This window comes from Alexandromys fortis, unplaced genomic scaffold, assembly GCF_014885135.2.
Source record: "Alexandromys fortis isolate MF-2015 unplaced genomic scaffold, M_Fortis_MF-2015_v1.1 scaffold_12, whole genome shotgun sequence".
Taxonomy (NCBI): Eukaryota; Metazoa; Chordata; class Mammalia; order Rodentia; family Cricetidae; genus Alexandromys; species Alexandromys fortis.
This window is the reverse complement of record NW_026067937.1, coordinates 18,092,693-18,103,098: the sequence shown is the minus strand read 5'-3', so window position 1 is coordinate 18,103,098 and position 10,406 is coordinate 18,092,693.

The window sequence follows — 10,406 nt, the reverse complement described above, 5'->3', positions numbered from 1 at the left end:
GAGAAATTCTGGGCGTCATCCTGCAAAGCCAGTGGGACACAGAGGGGGTTAGAGCGAGAAGTAGAACAGCTGGGCATACAACGGCTGGGGGATGGGGCGTGGAAGGTAAGTGGAGAGGTGGGACTCGTGAGAGTGTGTGCATGCTCAGACTTAGGGCTCCCATAGTAGAGATCCTGTGTGTCCACCCTGGGCATGTACTGCCCATGTGGGAAAATATTTCATCTTTCATGTTGCTTCTGAGTGACAAATATATGCCTGTTGCATTATGCCTGAGTAGTCTTACATCAAAATGTGCCCTCTACGGAGAAAAATATATATATATTAATTATGTTTTGGATTGACTTCATAGACATCTGGGAGCGTAATTTAAGTACAAACTATACTCGAGTCTCGCAGTGTTATTATTCTTATTTGATTTTTTTAACCCTAAGAATTTTCCAGCCTGACAGCCAAACCAATATTTGGGCAGATTTGCAGCTCCCTGGAGCTGAAGCCAACCCGATGTTCTGCCCAAAGGAAAAGGTCCAGAATCCTGGAACTCAAAAGTGACACCCTCTCCCTGACTGTGTTCCCTCATCACCCATTCCCAATAACCTCTGGAAACACTTTTGTTATCTGCGGGCTGGTCTTGGAACCCATGCATGTTTGGGATACTGCGTGCTTCATGCGTACTCAGCTTGCCCTGTGTCCCCCTGACTTGATCCACACAGCTCTGGGCAAATTTTCTTCTCTATGACATTCCCACTGTTTCTTAGGCCTCCCTGGGGAAGAAGAAAGGCTGTCTGTCAGTGGGTTATCCAATCAGAGGAACCCTAGCTGCCACCACTATCAAGTCCCACCCTCACATCTCTGAAACTGGGCACTTTAAGCATGGAAACCCTGTCCATGGGTGGGTGAAACTAAGAACCCCCAAACTCTGCAACCCCGGTGATATCCAAGCCATCAAGCTTCCTTTGAGTTCTTCATTGTTGTGGAATGACGTTTATATGAATACTACACATATATTTGCATATACGGTGTGACACCACACACACATCATACACATCATCATCATCATCATCACCATCAACCATCACCACCACCATCATCATTGTCACCATCACCACCATCATCATCACTACCACCACCACCATCATCACCACCCATCATCACCATCATCATGACCATCATCATCACCACCACCACCACCATCATCATCACCACCATCATCATCACCATCATCATGACCATCATCATCACCATCATCACCACCACCACCACCACCACCACCATCATCATCATCATCATCATCATCATCACCATAGCTGTACACCCAGCCATTCTAAGACCACAACACACACCAATATCACAGTCAGGCATAGATCCCAGGTCCCTCTACATCCCTAATTGCATTTGCTGGGCGACCAGTAGGATTCCTGGCAGGAAGAACATCCATTTTGACCAGGCAACAAAAATACCACAATCTTTTCCTCTCAGTTCAGCACATCTGAGAGCTGACAAATCTGCACAGAGCCGTCGAAGCTGCCACACACTTTTGTAAGTCTACAAAACCCAGGTCCATGACCACTGAGTGTTCTGGGGTCTCAGAGTTCGTGGAAAGGACAGCTCAGGGAAGGCCCTAAAGGTAGCCCTAGTTAACCTCAGAGAAAATTCTCCTCCTGTGTAAACATTCCCTCCTGGTGGGATGCTCTTTAAGCATGGACAGTTCTAAAGGAAAGCTGTTGAGACCAAGGAAGTGAACAACTCACAAGTCCTAGGAAATCCCCAAAACATATGCTGCATAAGTCCCACCCACAGGTTATCTAAGTAGTAAAGCCAGCTAAGCAAAGGAGAGCTCCAGGGTTCCAGCTTTCATGAGTGATGTCACCCATGCTAGGTGACATCACTTTTTAGTGATACAGCTGCCTTTGAGCTATCTATGCTCCTGTAAGTAATACCTCACCCACATGTCTGTAAGTAACCCCAATAAACTCCTTGATTCAACAAGTTCGACTTTGGTGGAATTATTAAGTTCCCTTTCTGGGGTGAGTAGACAGTTGCTCACATCTCCCTGGGAATAGTGTTTCATACACTTTGTGCACAGAATATTTACAACAGCTGGCAAAGGAAATGCTGGAGGTATTCCAACCTCCACGAGTCTGAGCAGCAGCGAGAAGCTCACTCAGCAGAAGAGCTGGGAGCTAGAGATGCCCTTGAGAGAAGGCCAAGGACAGACAAGCAAGGGACACAACTTCAGATGTCAACTGTAAGCGTGAGGTTTGAAGACCAGAAAGCCAAGAACCCGTGCCTTGAAAGAATGTTTGGAATGGATGCAAGGTGGCAGTGAAGATGTCTTCCAGAGGTCTATGGAATGGTGTCGTGGTTTGAATCTGAAAGACTCCACAGTACTGTTTCAAATACTGTGACCTGGCTGGTGGAAACAGGTCAAGGGCCAAGCCTTTGAAGGTTCTAGCCACTCTCTGCTTCCTGGTCCACCTCACACTCTTGCAGCCCAGAGTTGGCTGCTCCATCACATCTGTCCCATCATAATGGAGAGAACCCTCTGAAACCAAGAGTCCAGTAAGTTCACCCTCCCTGCATTGCTCCTGTTCAGTACTTTGTTGTAGTGACACATGGTCCCTACTAGAAACAACAACAATAGACATTGGTGGGAACACACACACTGACCTCAAGGAAATGCCCACTTCCTCCTCCTGCACTGCCCATGCCCACCCTCAGACCTGATGTAAGCTTTCTTCCTGTAGCCTGCCACTCAGCCCTGCTCCACTCCCAGGGAAGGTACCAGTTCCCAATAACATGGTCCCTTCAGTCCTCCAGTCCACTGGGTAAGGTTCCTATAAGTCTTCTAAGAGATGCCAGGCAAGGCTGCAGCAGGAACTAAACAGCTTCCACAGCAGGCAATCTGGACCAGGAAAGAGGGCCAACTGGTGGGGAAGTCATCTGGGCAGCTAAGTGTAGAGGCTAAGAGGATGCACCCGCAAGAGAGGGTACGGTAAGCTCCAGACAGGAGAGATGGGCATGGCTGATCCGCAGGAGAAGCCCCTGCCTCATGGTCCTCTCTGTGTGTCCCAGCACAGACTATTCAGCTGGAGGAAAGAGAGCACGGTAGATCAGCCAGCAGCATCAAGGTTGGCGTAAAAGCGTGCTGTTTCTTTTGTTACTTGGAAGACCTCAGAGCGTCTCCCCTGATTGATCTTCTTATACCCTGGGCTGGTACTTGCTACTCAAGACTGGCACTTTTGAGCTACCCTGTTATAACTGCACCCGGTCTTCATGGTCAACACCAGAAAGAGGGCACTAGCCCCGCACAGTGATTGGACTTCAGAGAAATCTGAAATATAAATTCCCCACTCTTGAGTATTTTTTAACAGCAGCACACATGGACTAAGATACCCAACCTGTGTGCACTGTGACCGAGTAAAAGGGAAGGTGAGCTGGGCACCAGCGTTCGTCTCTCTCAGCTTCCTGATTGTAAAGGCTATGTGAGCAGCTGCCTCATGCTCCCCCGGTGGTGACTTCCCAACACAATGGACTGTTCCCTCAAACCATGAGCCAAATCAAACCCTTCCTTCGCTAACCAGGGAGATGTCTCGGCTGGTAAAGTACTTGGCTGCACAGGATGGAGACCTGAGTTTGGATCCCCAGCCCCCGTGTGTCTGTAAACCGCAGCACTGGAGAGGTGGGGACAGGAGGGTCCATGAGGCTCAGCAGTCAGGGGTCTAGCAGAGTCAGTGAGCTCCAGGTTCAGTGAGAGGAAGTGTCGAAAACACAGAAGAATTCACCCTGGATTTCAGCTTCTGATCCATCCGCACAATACAGGCAAACACATACACGGGAGTTGGGGAGAGGGAGGGAGGAGAATGTCAGGATAAATGGAATGTCTTGGAAGGATGCTAAGGTTGGGGGTGGGAGTAGAAGGTGGCAAGAGAGGCAGAGGCAGACACTCCCAGGATACAGATAGGGTTTCCAAACTGACGCATGGTTAGTTTGAGTTTGAAATGCCTTTGTTCTGCAGGCCAGAACTTTAGTGTAAACCTGGCCTTGGGCAGCAGCTAGAACGGAAGCAAAGCGTCCTAATGCGGCCGCATTTTGAGCTTCTTGGAAAGAAACCACAGCAGTGAGGGGGCGGTTCTCGGCCAATGTCCCAGAGCCTGGGCGGTTTCTCCTAGTGCTTTTTACCTTAGTTCTTCGAGGGTAGCTGTATAATATATCGTTTAAACAGGGGCATGCAGAGAACGCAAGAGGCAGCTAGCCCCTGAGTGCAGGGAAGAGCTGTAGAGAGCGCGCACTCGCTCTCTTTGGAGACAACCGTAGATTGAACTGGGTCTGACTTTTCTCAGGCTAGTGATGAACCGCAGGGTCTTGCCCTGGGAGCACAGTGTTCTACCACTGGGCTACATCCACAGCGCCTGGTTCTCTGATACAGAGCCACTGTGTGGCCCAGGATGGCCTCAAACTCATATTCATTCTTTTGTCCCAGACTCTTATATGCTAAGATTACAGGCATACACTACCAACATGCTGCCTGCTTGTCTTTTTCTTTCTTAAACAGAATTATGTCTCTTTATGGAACGCTTTTTGAACAAATTTTTTTTTGTTTCTCTTTCCCTCCCCATACCCTTTCTGTGTTGGGGGTCTCCTATTCCCAGAGTCTTCCTTCTGCTTTGGGGTCTCCCATTTCCCATCTTCCTTCTACGTTGGGGCCTCCCATTCCCAGAGTCCTCCTTCTGCTTTGACTTTATGCATGTCCTTCCCCTTCCCCCATTTCCCTCTTGTGGTCCCTGGTCTAATTTCAAGGTTTCTATCTACTCTCTCACCTGCTTATTTACATACAAACAAACATCAACAGTTAGGGTCTACATATGAAAGAGAACATGTGACTTTGTCTTTCTGAGTCTGGGTCTCCTAGGCAAATATAATACTTTCCGGTTGTACCCAGTTCCCTGCAAATCCCTTACTTTTGCTGTTCTTTATGGCTGGGCTGATAAAACTCCACCGTGTGTGTGCCATGTCTTCATTATCCCTCCTTCAGCTGATGGGTGTCTAGGCTGACTGCACTTTTTGCGAGTGTCTCTGTGGTAGGCTACAGAGTCTTTGGGCGTGTGCCCAGGAATGGTGCAGGGGGCCATCTGGCTTTCAGTGCGCCAAGCAAGGAAGGGAATCTCCTCTGTCCCTCACTCATCACGACCGCTGGTCACTATGCTTCCCACTGAAATCTGGGCACTGTGGACACTGTTGAAGGGGGGATTTTGCCACTCGCCAGCAAAGAGCCAACCACCTCCTCGGGGAATCTGTTCTGACATTCCTAACTGCCTGCGGGCCTTAGACAGAGTCCTCAGCAGGGATGCTTACACCCCCTGCACCAGCTCCCAGACCACAGGACTGGCCTGTGTGCCCGAAAGCAGCTTTGCTAAGATCAAAGAGAGAACTTGCTGCGTGGTCTCAGACCCTATGCCAAAATGAACCCTCTCTATGAGCTGCTCTTGTTAGAAAAGTAGCCAGTCTAACAGAGCACCCAGACCCTAACTAAGGAGGAGCAAAGAGAGAACACAAGGCCTGTGGGATCCTCTGACCAGGGTCTTGGAAAGGGATTGCCCCACTGGGTTCAGGTCTCCTTAGAATCTGCTCCCATGCATGCTGCGAATACAGAGGCCCCAGAAAGGCTACCAGATTTAAACAAAACAAAGCAAAAAACCAGGGCCCCCAGTTTAAGTTGCAGCTGGTATGAGCAGATCCTAGTATGACATGGTTCCTGTAAATTATGACATTCAACATACATCTCAACTGAAAAAAAAAGATTTGTTTTTTTATTTGAAGTTCAGAAATAGCTGAGAGTCTTTTTATTTTATGTGTGCACGCACATATGTGTGTGATGTGTGTGCAGATATGCCCACGCTAGAGTGTGCATGTGGAGGTCGGAGGACAGCCTCGGGTGTCCGTCCTCCTCTGCCTTGTCTGAGGCCAGGTCTCTCTTGTTCATCACTGTGTCTGCCAGGCCAGGTGGCCCACAGGGCTCTGACCCCATGCCCCTGTAGAAGGGCTGGGATTGCAAAGGGAGGAGTTCCTGTATCCAGCTTTTTGTGGGTTCTGAATATCCAAACCGCAACTGCCTGGTGCCTGCTCCCTTATATCCCAAGCATGGTATATAGTTAGAGTATACACCAATATTTTTTCTTTTAGTATAAGCATCATTTTATAGGAGCTTGGTTTTGGAATCTAAAACATCTCCAGACATCAAAAAAGGAAGTTTAGAATTACTGTGCTAGCAACCAGAAGGTTTTAGAGATCGCTGAAGGAAAGACAGGGGTGAGTGTGGAACAGCAAGGCTGCAAAAGTGCATCTTTTTTTTCTTTTTCTTTTCTTTTCTTTTTTTGACAGGCCCCAAAGGGTGGCGTATCCTGGGGTCAGCCCAGATGCACTCTGCATCTCTCTGAAGAAATAGGGGTGCCCCATGCCTTTCAGGAGGAAGAGGGTCCTTCATCATTTCCCAGGAGGAAGGGGGAGGAGCGCCGGCACGCAGCCTACCTTCTCTGACACTCCCGTTTAGATTCTGGGTCCAACCATCTCTGCTTTAGCAGCAACCATCACCCACAATGCCCCTGGCCACGGCCCAGCCTGAGATTTTAACCCTTCTCCATTCACACAGCCTTCTGACTTCTCTTTGTTCTCCACTCCAACTTCCCACTTCACAGCCCAAGATCTTAAGAGTCGCTCAGGGGTGATGGGGGTGGCGCAGGAGCACTAGAGAGCCCCCCCCCCCCCCCCCCCCCCCCCCCCCCCCCCCCCCCCCGTGCGCGCTCCGTTCCTCTCCCCGCCCTGCCCCCCACAGTTAATTCTCCCTTCACTTTCAGAGCTCAAAACAAACACCGCGGCTGAGCAGCCAGCCTTCCTAGCCCTGCATAGCTGACAGTGGAAAACCTAACAAGTGGGACAGAACCGGCTTTTGATGCCTGGGAGGACAGGCCCCTGTGCAAACCACCCCGGTGAGTCACCTACATTCTGCACATACCCCTCTGAGGAGCAGGAAGTGTGGGTATTTTTGACCTGAGGCAAAAAAGAGTATGTCAGAAGTCTAAAAGCCTACTGGCTGGCACCCCTAACAAGCACCACCTCCGCAAAGGGGGCCTCAGTACATTGGTGGACCCAAAATGTCCAACTCCCCCTCCCTCTCCTTGCATTCTCTCTGCTCTGGGTCTGCGCTCAGCAGGCCAAGTATAAAACATCCAGAGGAATAAAACTTACAAAAACCAGAAGTGTGTACGTGTGTGTGTGAGCACGCGTGTGCACACAGATTTTAAAAGAGAAAGAAAATAAAGTGGGGGGGCACAGTTGGTAGAATGGTTGCCCAGAGTGCATGAAGCCCTAGCACCTAAGACACTGGGTGTAGCAATGCACACCTATAGTCCCAACACGGGAAGGGTCAAAAGTTCAAGGTCATCCTCTGTTACCCAGGGAACTCCCACGAGACACTGTCTCAAAAATTAAACAAACAAAAACAAAAAAGAAAGAAAAAAGTGGCAGCCTTCAGAGCTGAGGTTGGCGAAAGCAGGGGGCGGGGTGGGGAGTGAGAGTGGGAGGGGCCGGGACACTCGTGATAAGATGTCCCTGTGGGTTAGTGAGGGCTGAGCATCGTGGCCCTCCTTGCCAAGAAGTGAGCAAGGCAGATGCAGCTGCCTGGCTCCTTGCCCCTCAGACCTTTGCTGTGGGGAAAAGCCCGTACACCTTACACTCTTGCTCTCAGCCCTGAAAGGCTGGAGAACAAGCTGCAGGAAGGAAGGGGAGAGACAGGGACTGAATTGAACTGAAGGGAAGTTTTTGTTTTGTTTTATTTTGTTAGCATTAGCACCTTTGAGAACAAGCCAAGGTCTTGACTATAAAGGTTCCGGGCTTGGGGCTGCAGGTCCTGGGACCTTAGGGTTCTCTTGAGTCTACAGCTTCTGGGTAGGGAGCCCAGAAGACAGAAAAACAGTGGGTCCTGTAGCTCAGCTTTCCAGACAGGACCAGCAGGTGACAGAGAGGGCTGGGGCATCCTGGAGAATCCATCTTACACTGGTGTCTTCTCACCAAGATCGGGGCTTCCCTGATTAACTGGCCAGGGAGCCCCACGGAGCTACTTGTCTGTCATCCCCAGAACTGAGAAGAGAAACATGTGACAAGCCCCTTACCTACTGAGCCTTCCCCAGGCCCTCTCGCTTCTATTTCCAGTGACCCTGAGATTGTACCTTAGAACCTCAGACAGGTCTCAAAGTCAACAGATTGGTGGCCTTAGGTCTTCCGCAACTCAATTTCCTTTATGATGTACTTTAATATATTCCCAAGGCTCTGAGGATGAGGCCCAGGGCCTCTCTGGGGACAGTTATTATGGGAGGGTCTCTGCCAGGCCCTGAGATGGGTTCTTGTTTAACCCACCCCTTATTCACAAGAAGAAATGCCCAGATGCCCAGGCACCTAGTGCTCCATGAAGCAGAGAAATAACCAGACGGTAATGCAACTGTTGACAACCCCGCATAACCATGTCCTAGGTGACTGTTCTAGACTTTTCTTTCAAAGGCATTTAATCCTCATGCCCAGCTCTGAGGGATGAGTGTTGTTACCAGTTGCCCTACACAGAAGAGAGGGCAATGCAGAGCTGACAGTTGGCAGAAGGTAGAACACAGTTAGAAACCAGAGCTCGGCCTCAGATGCAACGCACTTAAGTATCAGGATTAGGAAGAGGTAGGGATGCTGCTGCTCTACTGAAGGCCAGCCCCTCTGTGGGGAGAAGATTCTCTCTGTCACACAGGCTTCCTTCCACAAAGCAGGAAAGGCATGGCATACAACAGCGTCTCTCCTACCACCTTGACAGCATCCCGGCCCTGACTGCATGAACCTGAGCTTGAAGCTAAGGATTTGGAGGGGCTAGAAACACAGCAGCCTTTGTGTGCTTGCCTTAGATGTACAGAATAGCCAGTAGTGGTGAAGGCATGGACTCTGGTTCATCAGCAGAAGGCATGTTCTACAGAGGACCCAGGGACCTCTCAGGAGAAGAGAGAGAGACAGGTAGTTGATTGCTCAGGTATGTCCCCTTTTGACTCCAGCCCTGTCTACAAGACACAGCTGGCCTCTGAGGACGGGACCATCCGTTATCTTGATGTGTTTGATTTTACAACCCCCGCCCCCAAGCAGAGGGAAGGCAGGCTCTAAAGTCTGGTATGGGGCACATTTCCCTAGACTGTTCTAGAACTAAATTCATGGGGCAATAGACAGGCCCAGTTGGTAAGATCAACTCTAGACAAGAGAGAGTCAAGGGGCCGACTCGAAGCTCCCTGGGCCCCCAGAGAGCCGGATGGGAAGAAACCAACCGCCAAGTTCCGTTCATTTCACAAGCTCACGGCAAACCCCAGAGCGTTGCTTTGTTGCTTAAAAACGATTTAATTTTTGCAATCGTTCAAAGGGAGCGGGTGCCCATGTGAGAGCTGGTGTCGGGCAAAGGGGATGTCGGTGAGGTAGAAAGACCGAAGGCTCCTCTCACAGGAGAGCAGCTAGCAGGCGTGGGGAGCGCTCCAGAGTCAAAGCTGCATGTGACCTGTCTGTCCTTCCCACTGCAGTCATAGGACCTGGTTCCCTCCAGGAACCAGCTCCGCACTGTGAGACCAGAACAGCCATCTTCCTGAGGTTCATCTAGGAGTCAGCTGCTTCCTCCTCCACTGGCTCTGAACTTGGACCCTTGTGCAAGCTCTTTTTCCACTGAGCCTTGGGTCGTCAGCCCGGCGCCTTTTTTCTTGTCTTTTTTTTTTTTCTTGAGACTTGCAATGGGATGGGGGATACAAGGCCTAATAGAGTAGCAGGAGAGGGGTGGGTTTAGCCTCAGGCAGCCTGTTCTGAACCGCAGCTCAGCCCTTGGGTCTCTTGTTTAGCTCTGACAGTGACTTCGTGTAGTTGAATCTGGGCTGTCTTTTCTGCAAGGTAAAAGCTGTGGTCTTGGTCCTGCGTGGTTGCTGGGACACTAGCATGGGACGATCACTCTATGAAGTACCTCACATGACAATGGGGCCCACACTAGACTGTGGGAAGGGTTGTTCTCTTACTGTTTTATCTATTACTGCCAGTGTGAACAATGCCCTCAAGGTGGCCTCTCTCAAAGGAGTCATTTACTGGGCTGGAGACTGAGAGACTTCTCACTCCTCATTCTGTTCTGACAAGGATACATGGCTGGGGTGTCTGACCCTTTAAACTCTGAAGCTTGTAGCTCTCTGTAGATCCCTCTGTTTGGGTCCTACAGAGGGGCCAGGCTTCCAAGGCAGCCATCCCTACACAGTGTCCCAGCAAGGCTGAGTCTGTGGCTGTGTCTTTCTGAGTCTCTTACACTGCAACGAACACCAAGTGTAGGGGAGAGCCATATTCCCCCAAGGCTGCTAGAGACCAGA